A 16,117-nucleotide genomic window follows, 5' to 3' on the forward strand; every position below is an offset into this window, starting at 1 on the left:
CCTATGCTCTTAAATTTACAGTAACTCCCATACATGCTACTCTTCATTGCATTGCCTATCTATGCAATCTACTGATAACATCTGAAAAAATAAGTGAAAAATTAGAGCCTTTGGTAGTAAGGAAATTCAAATGGTTAACATCATTTACAGTGTTTATTTGATGTTACACCTGTCTTTTTGTACTGTAAGGTTTATGGCAAAAATGTGCTATTTGGAGGCAGTGAAAGTAATTTTGACCCTGCCCTTTTAGTATCTCATTGTGGGCTAGTATTTCTGTTGTCAGCTTTGTTTCATGGCTACTTAGAAAACTAATGATTGGAGAAGGAACTTGAAGGTGCTGATTATTTTTAATAGTTTCTTAATGTCAATTCAAACGATAAAGAAATGTGCAAACTGTTTCCCACTGCTAGCTTAATTTTTATTCTTGTGTGAACAGGCTTAGGAATGTGTGTGTAGCTGTAATCATGCCTCCTCTTCCACCTCTTTATTTTTAAAAACAGCTGTGTCACTGCAAATCCCTACCATCTGCCCACCATCTTCTGTAAAGCTTTACGGACAATCTCCACTTGTACCTTTTAGTATCTATTTTTCCCTCTCTTGTTTGTGATTGTACAGATTTGATTTAGAAAAACTAAATGCTGTAATATTATGCTACTCAAAAGCTTTTCTATTATGCAGAAAGTTAAAAGCATCAGTTACTCTCTGGTGAGCGCAGCTGCAGGGTATACATTGGCTTGAAAAAGAGATGTGATTTTGAAAACCGGTTTAGAGAGCCTTATTTGTGTCTGCTTCCTCTTAGTGGCAGCACTGCTTTCATGTATGACCTTCTATTAAGGCTAATGCGAGAGCTAAGCTTTTCTTCCATTTTAGCTGTTTCAACAGAAAATTGAATGTGCGTGTAGCAAACAAGGTGCAGAGAAGCAGAGGAAGGCTTAGAACAAGCAGCTTTTCATGGAGACCTGTATATCTAAGGAAAAAAAAAAAAGGTTACAGCAGAGGATTTTTTTTTCCTTTTAATTTCAGGATCGGCTTTCAACTGTAAAGACTGAGTTTATGTTATTGTGTGCTTTGCTGGAATATACTGATGCCACAGTCTGCACTGTCTCAATGCTTTTAAACCACGAAATGTGAACATACAGCTCGGTATCAAAATTTGTTTTAGTCCTGCAAAGACGGAGCCATGCTGTAATGAGGCTTTTGGTTTGCGGTACTGTATAGGCGGTGCACGGTACAGTGCAGCGCATCTGAGCAGTCCTTGAAAAACATGTGTTTTGTTGATTATACCAAAGACCATGATTAAGCTATGACTCTGGGCATTAAGATGAACTGGTATAGTTCTTAATTAGGTGATTGCAAGTGACAAATGTAATTTATGATCATATTTTTGAGTCTTTAGCCCTGTTATTTAGGCATGACTTTGCCATGAAGCACTTCCCAGTCCCCAGAGTTCACTGCCTGCATAAATTCTTCTATGAAGCAGTAGCATGATTTTAGCTCGTCACTGGCTGTGTTGATGCAGGCTCTGTCACCTGAAGGTTTTTGTTCTTTTGCGTTTGTGAGTTCCCTTTGTAATGCTGCATTATTTCTCTGCATCCGTACTCGAAAATCAGTTCCCAGAACTCCCCTTCCAAGTAGCCAGAATTCCTAACCAATATTTATTCTGTGTGACTAAAGTAGAAAGGCATCTTGTACAACACCCATAGGAAACAAATGGATGGCGTTAGCCTACGTGGCCACTGAATGCATCTCTTCCTGCGTGCCACCTCTGACTGTCGGGTTGCTCTGGTGGCGATGTCAGCCCCTTCAGGTTTGCGTGCAACAGCCCAGCCCAGAAAATGTGTGGAAGCTGAGCAGAATGTCTTCATTTTTCTAGGGTAAAGACTTTACCAGCTGGCTGAACGCCTATGCCTTGCTCACCGGTAAGGCTGAGTGGAACAGCTACCACAGTCACAGGGATAAACACTTTCTCTTTTTTTACCTGTTCTGACGAAAACACCTGGCTTTGATTGTAGCCAGTTTTATAGATTTACTTCAACAGGTGCAATAGTTGGAAGTATCTTCAGAACAAGCTATATTTAGATATATGACCTTTCAATAATTCCAGTCGTTGCTTTGGTATCATTATTATTTTAATTCAGTCACTTGAACTCCATTACAATGTTAACTGCCTGGAGTTCAGTGTTGCCAACATAATGTTCACAGCGCAGCACAAACAACATTTAAAAGTCATCGTTGTCAAAATAAGTAATAAATTTAAAACAATCTTAATTCTGTGGCTTGGTCTCAGTTTTGCAAGGAGGAGGACTCAAAAGTCAAGCCATCATCCAGTGGGCTCCCCTTGACCATCTGCTACTGATCTTCAGGATGTTGTTGGAGAAGTGTTGGAGCATTCAGGTCAGAGCAGTTTATTTTGCTTCCTTGCATAGCCGGTTACATTGTCTGTCCTGGGATATACTGAGGTTCCAATGGTATCAATGTCTCAACCATTTCACCTTCCTTTTCATTCTGAATAGAATGGGCAGACTGCAGTTACAGCTTTTTCTTCTGGCATTACAGTCATCCATTTCGGCTATGAATTTTGTTTTGTCATGATTACTGAAAGAGAGAAAAGAATGTATTATCATACAACTAAGCAGCATAAGGCCAAAATACAGCATGGGATGTGGTCGCCGTAATTGTTTTCAGCTACAGTGGCTGTTTTAGCAGGTACAAAATGTTATCTTGTCAAACCTGAGTCCTGCATGTGGCTTAGTAGACTCCAGAAAAGAGCTGCAGTGCCAGTGTGAGCAGCTAGCACTGTGCTCTCTCGCTGCAGCACCTTTGTAACACCACGGGGCTATGTCCACTGTAGACTTTTCTTTCAGGAATCTTACAGTGCTGAACTACCCTGCTTGAGAAGTCAGACTGACTGACAGCTCAGTGCATCTTCAAGAACACTTGGGCTTCTCTTGCTGTTGCTGCTCGTAGTGAACTGCAAGGCTGAGATATTGCCAGTAAGTTTTGCACACACCAGAGTCAAGAAGCACATGGTTCGGTGTTTATCTGCAGTCATCCCCTGCACAAATAATGACACCATAAAATATATTTAACACTAATAGCAATTCAGAATCTCGCTTTAGTTTAAGTTACTTTTCAAACGTTCACTCATTGATATCCAGGAAATGGAGTGCTATACTTTTAGGTTTGTGCATTAAAAATTACATGGCCAGATATTTTTTAGGAATCTGTTTGTTTGTTCATTTTCATTGTTGCTGTGATTTTTGTTTCTTTGCTTTTTAATTTTCTCTGTATGTGGATGTCATCTCCTCAGTTCCACCGAGAAGAGAGACTGTGCTGGCTTGCAATGAGTCCTTTCTACTATGTACAGACATAGCAGCTGAAGTGTTTGTGAGGTTTTAATGCTTTAAATATAAGATGCTGCAAATAAGGATTTTTAGGGTATGAATTGCAGTTCTTTAACGTTAAAGTCAATTAAAATGATTGGTCTGTGGGATAAAGAAAATTATATAGGCCAAGTATTGTATTTCTTAGCATCCTTGTATGGACAATTTGGAAATAAATACGCTTACAAAGCAACAGGGGATGATGAGTCTCTGGTTCATGTGTTTGAACTGGAGCAGTTCCTGCAGACTTCTATAAACCAAAATCTGTTCTTCCTATTCAACAAATTAGGAGCAGAACAACATGAAATTGTAATTTGTGCAGTTTACTGTAGGAAATAGTAAACCGTTTGCTTCACCCATTTTTATGGAGCTACTTCTTTCTATGGGGATAGGATCGCAATTAAGGAAAAGGGACAAATGGGTTTGCTGAGAGTGTTTGAGAGTGTTCAGTGGGAATGAGATTATTATTGCAGTACTTAATCCTGAAATAATTGTAGACCATCTCATCAACCTTGTGCCAGCATTTGTAAGAGATGAATATTCTAACTGCCTTATGATACTGGTCTGAGATCCTTTTCCGTTGTTATAACTTGGAACTCTCCAGATAGATATAGAACAGAATATTTATGCCTGCAATGAATGTTTTGATATTATCACGTTAAAAAAAGAAAAATATATAACTAGTGGAGGTGTAGCTTTTCAGCATCTTTTAAGGGGCTGAAAATTAAAGTGAAAGTTGGTTTTAGAAACAACAATTTCACTTACTTTATTTTAGGGAATTGCTATAATGATATCAAGTTTGCTTTTCCATCTCAGGCACAGCGTGAAAGCGTGCATAGAAAGGGTGTTACAAGGCTATAGTATCTGTGACCATGGTGGTTAAGTGAATTTAATGGTAGTGAAGTTACAAGTCACGCTGTATGCAAAAGGACTAGGAAATACTCTCAGATCAGAATCTGTCATTTTGCTAGACAGTAGCATTTTGTCCCCACTTTGAACAGGTATGAGTGTTTCACTTTGTCTTTCATTTCCTTAAAGAGGAAAATGACAAAATTGAGTCCTTCCCTTTGACTGGCTTCATTGTCCCTTCCCCTCGCAGGCATTTCCCCCCCTCTGGCCTACCTGCGGAGATTGCTCACCTGCTTCCTCACTCCAACCCTCCATTTGTCTCGGTTACCTCAGCTTTACCTGTTCTCGTCACCACCCGTTTTGTTCCCTGCTAGCTGTGGCTCTCCTCTGGTCCCACTCCCTCAGTCTCTAGGCCTTATCAGAAGCATATAGCAAACAGGAAAAAATCCCACTTTTGTTCCGTTTGCTGGTTTCTCCTGTTAAAAACACGTAGCCTTATACTTCTGAAGAAAGTGTTCAGAGTAGCTCAACTGCAGTTTACCAAACTGGCAAGCAATTTGGAATAACCTCTCAAGACCACTGAAGAGTCCCACTCTGCTCACAGGGTTTAACTTTCAAATCCAGGCTTGATCATTTAGATAGTGAACCATTGTATCGGGTTATTTTATACTTTTCTTGGTGCCAGAAGCCCAACCTGTCCTATCTTGCAGTCATTAAAACTTTTGGTTTCAGCTGTTAGCTTTCACAAAAGTGCTAATTGTGCGGAGATGCTATGGATGCATGAATTTATGGTATATTGAATACTGAAGTGTAGAAACAGTGTGAAATAAACTGTATATCAACATAGAAACCTGAGAGTCAATTGCATGGCTCATTGGTAAATGCTTCATAGTCAAACCAAGGAAATCTGTTTTATAAAATATATAGAAAACTGTCACAAGGATGACAGGCCATATTACCAAATTTACATGTTCAGGAAAAAAAAATGAAGTTCAAAAAATCATGAAGTAGCTTTTTGTATAATCAGAGGTTATATTAACATAATATATTTAAGAGTTTTCATCCGCTTCCTTTTCTGAAACCTTGCATTATGCTTAATTCATCACCTCACGTTTTTCTGTGCAGTCACAAGCACTAGAGACAGGCAGCAGTACAGTGAGGATTTATTTCCTTTTCCTGATCTTAAAAAGGGAAAAAGTCTTTATGAAGAGATTATATGAAGTAGGGCCATCTGAGGGTGCTGTTCGACAGCATAGCAAAGGCAAGTTAATGACACGTGTCCAATGAGAAGAGGCTTCCTGCAGAAGCCAGGCTGTGCGCTCCCCCTCATTTCTGCTGGTGCTCGTCCCTGCCGCACCATGCAGTGAGTTTAGGAATTTACACTGCTCACTTTTATTTTGGAAAGGTTAGGGCTTTGCTTGTTTTTTTTTTGAGCAGGGACAAAGCCTGAAATGTCTCCGATGTTTCTGGGAGTTGCCTCGATCCGGACAGCTCAGGATATGGTATGCAGGCTGACTCTGGAAGAGCAATGCTTTGTGCTCCGGGCAGGCACTGTGCTCCTGTGTGTTGCGCTGAATGCTGGTGTACGACATAGATCTTGTACAGTAAGTCCAGCTCTTCCAGCAAGAATTGGACACTTAGTGTATTACACAGCTTTCATATATATCCACAATATATTTAACTCAGACCAAAAGTAGCGGATGTTTGGGTCTGTAGATCGTGAATAGTTCTGACATACTCATGCATGTCGCTGCCTGGCAAATCTCAGGTAAGAGTCCGGAGAGCCAGGTGATTGAGAAGCTTGCATCTCAGCTTCTCAACAAGCACATGCTTTAACCTGCATGTTCTGTAGTACTCTGACTCCTGTTGAGCTGAGAGAGCAGTGGCAAACTCCAGCCCATCAAACCTCAGCTGCTGATAACACTGCAGAACACACACAAAGCCTTTTTCCGTTTAACTTAAAGGTGAAACTTGGAGGTGCGCTACATCAGACGTGCATGCCTGATGCCAGCTCTAGCTTCCTCTTTTCACCACTTCTAACAGCGCTTTGGCCACCCTTCCCCCATGAAGATCAGTGATATGAATTAACCGAATTCCTCAGATTCGTAAGTGCTGACTATGAGCATTGCAGAGGCTGGGAGCCTTGCTATGCCACAGTCTTCCTAGGCATGCTCCATGGGTAGCACATCACACAGCTTTCAGTATCCAAGGGCCAGCATTTCTTGATAGTTAGATTTTTATTTTTTTTGCTTTGTTCATTCAGTTTCCTTGTGGGACAAATTTTGTCCAGCTTCAGCTTTCTGATGGCTTTCCAGATGAACTGTATCTAGTGGTGTATTGAACAGAGAAGTAAATTATGTGTTCACTACAGAATAGATAGAAAACAAGAGCAATAGGTGAAAGAGGTCATCTGATATGTATGTGAAATTCAGCCGGTGCACACGTGCTAAGTGTATATGAAGTGGTTTTTTTTGTCAAGTTTGATGTAATCCAGGCATAACCAGGGGTAATTCCCATTAAAATCAGTGGAAGTTAGAAATGCTTATTGCAAGTTTGTTCGTGTCTGGAATCATTAGAACAGTATAGTATGATGCAGGCAGCAGGGAAATGCTCTGGGTGTACAGCAGGTGAAGGCTAATAACGTGCCAGCATTATATATATTTCAGAGCGTATATCACAGATTTGTAGTTTTAGACAACAAAGATAGCGTATTCCAGACTGAAATGTGGTGGTCTTTATGTAAAGAAAAAATGCAGCCATAATTATTTTAATCAAAAGGTTGTTCTGAATGTGTGTTATTAATTTAGTCTAGCAGTGTCCACTTCTTAAATGCATGACATGAATGATAAATGTTGTAGTCATGTGGCCACTTATACCTATTATGACTTCTTTGGATCAGCATCCATGTTCTGTCTGCTTGTGTTCTGTATGTGCACAAAAGCCCACCTCATTTTTGTGAAGTTAAGTTCAGAAACAATTCTGACACCACGGCCCATCTGTGGGCCTGGAGCTGGGCACCCCCTGTCCGAGTCTCCCAGGTGGCCCCGTGCTATAAGGGTACCTTACACATGACCAGCACACAATGACAGCACAGGATGCAGCACAAACATTGCACAGCCCAGTCTTGTTGCCATATTGTTTACAAAATGGCTGAGTGCACCCTAGTTTTTATACAAAAAACATAGGACAAAAAAAGTTAGAAATCCCCCCATTAAGGAAGCAGCCTGAATTCACCTCTGTGTCAACTAGCAGTGGTTCTAATTCACAAGTTCATGCCCTAAGCAGGTCTCCATACTCCAGTTTCTCTTTGGATTGCAAGTTAGGGGGTTCACCCATACTGCTGTGTGTCAGTCTGGCCTGATGGCCAAGACTCATCCTTTGACAGCACTGAGGTACAAACCTCACTCACCTTCTCAGCTTACTTCAATGCAGTCACCCTCATGTTGAATGCAGCAGAACTTCACATCTTGAAGGGCACCGTTTGGTGGCTAGGTTCTGGTTTGCCTGGCTTCTGAACCAGAATTGTACAAATGTTTTACATTGACACAGTGACTAGGGAGCAGGCATCTAGAACTCAGACACGGTGACGCCTGTATCATCATGGTGGTGATGTGTCATCGCATCCATCTCACATCGCACCTTGTAGATTCAGCTCTCACTAAATATAACATAAACATCTCCACGTCTAACACATGCCTTACTCATGTTAATTGTCTGTGTAGTACTTCTTGTTAATAAGCCTGGTGAGATTTCTGTAGAATCAGGTTCAGTTGTCAGAAGAATTATTTATTTTTGGCACAACAGCATAGTGTGTTTAATTTACTTCCTCCAGAAATCATGTTTTGATCATTGCCTTTGATCAGAAGTGAATGTGTTTTTCTCATCCTAAGCTCCAGTGATGAGGTGCCCAGGAAACACTTCCACAAACTCATAGGCCAGGAAGTGGGAGAGGAGTCTCTGTAAGCTAATCCTATAAGAATCAATTCCTGCTGCAAAGACAGCACTACCTATGTTGCCAGGACTTGCAGAATGGACTTATTGAACAGGTCAAAGCTATTTTGGTTACTTCTTGCCACATGAGGATTCTTTGGTCTTGTGCCTTGCTGAAGCATTAAACTGACATGGCCAAAGGAAGACAGGCTTCCCTGGCTGTGTTCCGGCTATATGATTTACCACAGCATCTGAAATGTCTGCAGGACTCTGACCACATCTCTCCAAACCTGCAGTAAGCAGAGATGGTAAAGGTATGGGCTCCATGCAGTGCACGTGAAAATTTGCACGTTGTTTTTCTGTGGTACATTGGGCTGACAGGGAATGGAGAACCTGATGCTACCCAGTGGGGTTTTCTTTCCAACCACCTGCTATTACCCACTCTCAAGCCATATTGCTCCCTCACTCCCTGCCCCTGCTTTTTTTTTTTTTCCCAAATATAGCAAGTTGACCTTAAAATTAGTTAGATTTTTCTTTCTACTACTGCAATAGAGAGGGTGTGCCAGAACCGTGCTTTGATACTCTGAAGCCTTATTTTAATTCCAACCTAAAGATCATCACTTTGCACTATTTACTATAAAATTTCATCTTATTTCTGTTATTGCAGTCCTTCAAGGTCATGCAGGTCTTCCTGCATGATATTTCAGTTCTCCTCTGTATCAACAGTATCTTCCAGCTATGTGTTGTCAGCAGATTTCATTAGCTCATTTACTTTCTATTTTTTGTGCCAAGGTCATTAATGAGAAGATTAAATAAGATTGTTCCCAGAGTGAATCTAGGAAACTCTGTTAATAATTCCCCTTTCTCTTGACAGAATATGTCTCTCCAGTTAGTCTCTTGTATGCTTTACAGTTCATATGTTAGTCTTGATTTTCATGTTAATTACTGCTCTCCCATGCCGCATTAGACAAAACGCATTCAGGAAGTCCAGCAAGATGAGGTCTAGTGTCTATCTTTGTAAAGAACAGGCAATTATATTGTCAAATAAATCTATCAAATTAATGTATATTCTAAATCTATAATTTATCAAGAAGTGGATATTTTTCTCCCATTTCTATACCCCTCTTTATCTTCTATTCCTTCCGAATGTGTCCAAATCCTGGTCATTATTCACCTCAGACCTACGTACCTCAGACCTACGTACTTTGGCAGTTGCCTAGTTCTCTTATTCCCTCTCTTGACTATATCTAAAATTTTACATTATGCAATCAGTATCTTGCTTTTAATAAATGAAGCCCCAGATATTTAGTACTTCATTCAAAATAAAAATGTGGAAGACTTAGAACAAATTAAGCATTTTTCTAATATTTTATTGACAAATTTAAGACAGGGTGTCTCAAATATACAAAATAAGGGAAATATGAAAACAGTGAAAGAGCTATAAACTTTACTGTGGGCATTCACCAGTTCTATAAGCATCATTTACCTAACTTTCAACTGTGGGGCATGCAGTTATCTTCCTGAGGAACCCTACGTGGTAGCCTTGTAGCCCAACACGAATTGATTGCTGGCAGCACTTCAGACATAGCTGTGATGTTCGGTGTTGGTGTGTTTTACATTCAGAACCAGATGTGAACTGCAGGTGACCCAGGAGGAGGGGGTTTAGAAAAACTGCTGGAGCCCTAGGAGGGGACTGGAGCTGGCAATGTTGTGTAAATTTAACAAGGAGCCTTACTGAACCTAATTAAACCTTACTTGCTCTATTTGCCTTAGCTCGTCACAGAGATTATGCATGTCACACACAACCACATCTCAGGCAGCCAAGACATTTTATGATTCATCTGGAAGTCAGAGCCCCCTGTACCTAGGGCATTGGTTCAGAAATCTCACAGAGGGAAGAGTACCACCAAATGAATCACCAGTATGACAACTTTTGCTGTACTTTCCTGTAGGCTTGTTCCACAACCGACTTGATTTAACTCAATTTTGTTGTGGTTGCAAGATTTGATACAGTATTGTACCACTCCAGTGCACTGGGGTGTTTTGTGGAGCTGAAATTCATGTACATCCTAATATAAAGTAGTCACGATTAAGCAGAAGTCTTTGTTGTATGTGTCGCAGAGCTGATTTTGTGACAATATGGCTAGGAGACAGGATTACTTAAAGTCCAGAGCTAAGAAAGGTCAGCCCAGGTTGGAGGGGGGATCCATTGTCAGCATTAATTTCTGGAGCTCCTCTGTCTTCAGTGCTACACTTGGGAGGTTATGTGGAGATGTGAAATAAGACATACAGCAGAGAGAATTTTTTTCTATGAGCTGTGAAAGGAAAAAATTAACCTAGTCTTTTAGTCTTTGGTCAGTAACTGGGACTTACTCTGGTGCCTACCTTTGTCCTAAAGCACCTATCCTCTGGGTGGGGACATTTCAAAGTGCAAATTCCAAGAATAGCATTGCCTTAAATGGTGGAAAATGAGCTGCACTGCAGGTCTGGTAAATCTGAAGTTTTTGTTCCGCCACTTAGTCATAGCTGCCCCCTCAAGTGAGAAATAACAAAAGGATTTTTTTGGAGAAGGTGGGACTACAGCAAAATATAATGAAGTGAAATTGTATAGGTCCTTTGTGCTTTATATAAAGAAGCTGCAGTAAAAGATGTCCCATTGTAGAGTATTATCTAATGACTAGAGCCAATAAATTGGACATAATGATCCTGACTTCATGTAATCAGCAAAGCTCCATCGACTTTAATGGAAAAACATTGATTTGCACTAGCAGAAGAGCTGAGACGAAGGAAGTGTATTCCTGACTATCTTACTCACGTGGGTAACCTGCCTGAAATAAATCTTGAAAATAAAGATGACTAGTTTCCTTTGTAGTTCCATTTTGCAGGTCATGTGTAAGCAGGACACTGAGCCCCTGCCTTTTGCATGGAGTCAAATACTGTCCTGATGGAAGAATTTCTGGTGTATCCCGTTAGCCATCATTCCAGGATACAGCTTAGCCTGGTCAACACCAGCCAGTTATGCTGGCCGGAGGCTGATAGACAGGTGCTTTTGTTGTCTGTATGCTTTCTGCAGACCTCCATGGTGATGCGAGCTATCCCAGCCAAATTTGCACTGTGACAGACTCGGTGCCTGTGTACAATCTGTGCGGCAGGGCCTGTCCATCAGTGAATGCCACCACGCTTCTCTAAAACACCATGCCACACGTATTTTAACTTGTTTTGCGGGAGCCAGAGGCTGGCATGGGGTGCAGCTGCGCCTGTAAGCCAAGGGCAGGTTAAGCAGTGGAAGGTGAAATGTATTTTCGTGCCTCAGAAGAGGCACAGTAAGAGGGGAAGGGAAAGACTCCCCCTCTAACCCTCACCACAGGGACATGGCTGTCGCCATCTTGGCTCGGCTGTCGCCACCTTGGCTCGGCTCCCTCTCCTCTCTGCCCTGTGGCGGCACCCTGGCAGCGCTGGGACAGCACAGGCCGCAGGGACTGCACGTGCAGGAGGGGATGTCTTGCACCGGCATGACATCCCTCCTGTGGCAGCACGGCCTCTGGCTTTCTCCCAGCCACGCTCGGTGACTGCGTCACATTCGGCATCTCCAGACCCAGAGAGATGGTTTGATGACTCAGGTGGAGCTGGCCTGTCTGGAAGCACGGGCAGCGGCTCAAGTGCGGCTGGTCACACTGCGGGAATCAGTTATTCAGTGCAGCAGTTACATTCCCCCTGCACATCCTGGCTGTTTTGCACCATCAGTCAAATCAAGCAGTCTCGAGGGATGTTAACTCAAAAGGAGGCAGCTGGAAGTAAAACTGCAGCAAAGCCTAACAGTGAGTGCTCTGTGCGGCTGCAGCTTAACCCATGCCTTTTATTGCAACTGGCTATCCAGCGTGATTTAAAATTAACAAGCATCTGCGTAGCTGTGAAGTCGGGAAAAGGAAACACACAGGATGATATGGTTGGCTGGCCAACATCTATGTGGCCTGATTTTTATTTATTTTTTTCCTGAATAATCCTCAAATCGGTTCTAAGGCCTGTGATGACAACATATGGAAAGGAACACATTTGGACACAGCACAGATATTATTTTGTCTGGATCACTGGGCAAGCAGGCATTTGAGACTGTGGATGAAACATAGGATGTCTTAGGGTGGCTGCACCCACGTGCATGTGCTGTAAAAGAAGTGTCACAAAAGATTCACCTGGAGATGGAAGCAGCTGTGCTTTTGAGTCAGACATGATAATGTTTGAAGAGCTGCCCTTGGCCATTATATAATGCCTCAGCTAATTGCTGTTTTAATGCTGGTTGATGGTACCTAGTAAACACAGCATTTTTTCTGGTAAAATATTTGTCAGAAATAACATGTTTTTTTTTTCTTTTTTTTTTCTTTTTTTTTTCCCCTTGGCTTATCTTCCATTGTTTTGAATGAGATCTCTTTGGTCAGAAATGCTAGCCAGATAAGGCTCACCTGATACATGCAGGAAGACAAAGGACACCGAGTTATTGTTTGGCAAGCTCGTGAATGTTGTGCCCAGTAGAGCAGGTTAGAGGTCGTAATATTCTCTTGTGCTCCAAGTGATGCTCTAATACTCCTGGCATTCATAGGACGTGCTAAGAGGTACCCCAGGTTTTCAGGGGAGAACTCAGAAGCATTTGGCTACCTGCCAGGCATCAAAGAGGACAACGACATGCGAGCGAGCCAGAAACCAATGAGGAATACATTAGGAGAACAGAGGACTGAATACAAGACTGAGAGAAAGAAAAGAGGCAAAACCAGAATGAGCTGGGACTGATTACAGAGAGGACCTAAAGGCTTGGGAGTGAGGGAAGGGGTGTCATTCTGTGATCAGCTGGAGAGAACAGACAGTTGCCTTCAGGCAAGACTGAAGGAAAATGGGAACAGAAAGACAAAGTCTAACAAAGAGAAAGAAAGAGACAGGTCGAAATGGGAATGAGAGATTAGGAAGGAAAAATAGTAAATGTTAAAAAAAAAAAAAAAGGAAAAAAGTATTAGAAGAAAAGAAAATAAGAAAAGAGGGAGCAAAAGTCAAAGAATAATGACCAATAGTCACCAAAAATAGGTATCTGCTGAATTAGGCAAAAAGTGTCATTCAATCTGTTCTGGCAAAATAAGCAGCATTGTGAAGTCCTTCCTGATATCCATTATTGTACCAATGACAAGACATGACAAGAGCTGCTTTGTCCCCCAGCCTGGTGCTGCCCTGCTGGGGCAGAGTTGGCCTTTGAGTGACGACGTGCATGAGGTCAGTGTTAGCTAAGCTGCTTTTTATCCTTTTCGGTAACACTTTTATCAACAAGGCCTTATTTATACTGAGGGGTTTTTGAATCTGTTTTACTATTCCCTAGCCCTGACAAGAATCATCACTGCTAACCCTAATGAAAGCACTACTGTAAATGGCCTTCTGGTTGTTTTTACCTTAGATTCATCAACATCTCATGTGAAAATAGTGATAAAACTGCTTCAGAGAAGTCTCCCATAATACTCCTATCATTGCAGTTACTCACTGCAACCTCACTTTTGTTACCCCAAAGCATTCATATTGCCCTCCACAACCCAGGAATTAAAACTGGCAGCTCTGAAATTAAAACTCCGAGATGCTACATGGGAAGAGAATCTGGTTTCAGCGGTGATGTCAACATAAAAGGTTTTCTGGATCTGTTAATAATAATAAATATTATTATTACTATTATTATTATAGTTGCCATTATTATTACTGTTATTATTACTATTATTATTGCTATTGTTGTGCCAGTATGAAGAGCAAGTAACACTCTTAGTCTGGACCAAACACGAAGCCAGAAATTCTGGCTTTTTCTTAAAGAAATACATATTAGGATTTGAGAAGAGTGAGAAAAAAAAAGATTCCTGCAGAATATTCTCCTTGTTTCAACTGTTTTAAAAAAGGAAAAAGGACTGGAGTTTAGGAAAATAGCTGAGATCAGTGGCTTTAAATCCAGATTAGGTAGCTGAAAATCTGTTCGGTCCATAATTTTATGTATAAAATATAAACTCTTATAAAACAGTGATGATTAGGTTAATAACAGTATGCAATCCAAAGAAGAAAAAGACCTTCAAAAGGTTCAGGGCTCAGGATAAGTCATTTTAACCTCTGTTTACTGGATAACATATTCTTCCCATTACAGCTTCTTGGTATTAGTTCATGGCACAGGTGAAAGATGAGGCTTTAGATTAGTGCAACGTTCTGCATCGGTGTAGTTGTATATGAGTACTAAGTCATTCATAGCAGACAAGTACAAAGACAGAATGTGTCTATAATGCCATGCAAATCAATTTTAAAAACGGAAAGAAAAAAAAAAGGAAAAAAAATATTTCCTAGGAAAGAAGTGTGCTGAATTGCATTACAATGTATATGCATACATATAGTCAGCATCTGGCACAAGGAGGAGAGGATTTTTAAAACTGCACAGTGAGCCTTTTCAGGATCCCTGCAGTCTGAAGAAAAACCCACACATCTTTATTATTTGCATATGGCCCCATTATGCTTCGGAATACACAGAAGTCTATTCCACACTGAGAAACAGATTTTATTTTTTTTTCTGATGGAAATTATTGTTTTTCAGAGTGGCTAGAAGTTACTAGGCACATACTGTACTAAGCTGTATTTAATTTTCTTTTCTAGAATATTATGCGTATTTTTTCTTCTCTGTTCTTTTAATCCTACAGCTCACATCCTCTTTGTGTTCATAAAGTAATATAATCAGTTTGATCATATTTTTTGCTGCAAAGTGATCTATCTCCCTAATAGATAGAAAGCCTCTATTGATAATTGTGCTTTTTAGAATGGTTTTATAATAAGATTTTGAAATTTTTTTCTCCTTCATCCTTAATCTTCTGAAAAACATTAAACTTAAAAGCTCTAGTTTTCCACAGAAATAAAAGGTAAATATTATCATTTTTTAATATAATTTTGTGCTCTGCCACCAAAACAAAACAAAAACAGAACAGAAACAAAAACACCCTTGCAATATAGCTTTAATGATATGGTTCCGTAATACGGTTTCAGTTAGCAGCAGTGGAGAAAATTTAAATGAAGTGTTTAAGAGAATAAAATACTTTCTTCTGAAAGATGAAATGAAAGGAGGAAGCAGCCTGGCACTGAGATATGGGAAAGTTGGTCCTGATGACCACAGTTTGTCTGCAAGAAGTTTTATTTGAGCTCCACATGAACAACACATGAGGTTGTTTGAAGAAAATTGAGCGTAATTAGGTTAGAGAGAGGAGTCATGAATAGTTGCTCACACTTTTTAAATATATATATATATATATCAGCTAATGAAAATATCAGAACTATAGCACTCGCATAAATCAAAGCCCTTGGATTCATTGAATCACTCGGTGATTATTCATACGGTAGTACTGTAAGCCATGATGCCAAGGAATGGAAAGTCTTTAGATTTCTGTAGCGATTCCCTGATAAAAGCCAAATATTTCTTAAATTACGTGGCTTCTAGGCTTCCACAGATATCACAGTCAAAAGAAACGTTATTGGTTGGTAAACATCGGCCAAAATACGTTCCTAAAAATATGTATACAGCACCATCTACCGTCATTTTGCCTCTTTGCAGGTGCATGGGTTTAGACACACTGAAGACCTGTGCTTTACAGCAGTGCTGTAGTTTCCGCATTGGCACGGGATCGGTCCCTCTTTCTACTTATGGCTCTACAGACTCTGAGCAATGGCGATCCTTGCTGCAAGAGGTTAACTGCTAAAAGGAGACTAAATAAAATAGGGTATAAGAGCGGAAAAAGTGAATAAAAAAGCCAGGAAAAAAATTAAATGTATAACAAAGAGCCGAGTAGAGTCAGTGCAGGTCCTGGAGCAAAAGTGAGGTGTTTTTAGTAAGGGGAATAATTCCTCAAGACATAGCACGAGAGCCCCAAGACTCTCATTTCCTCTGGCTTCAATCTCCTGCATCCTTCTCT

Source organism: Anser brachyrhynchus (genome assembly GCF_964034855.1).
Source record: "Anser brachyrhynchus genome assembly, chromosome: 5".
Classification (NCBI taxonomy): Eukaryota; Metazoa; Chordata; class Aves; order Anseriformes; family Anatidae; genus Anser; species Anser brachyrhynchus.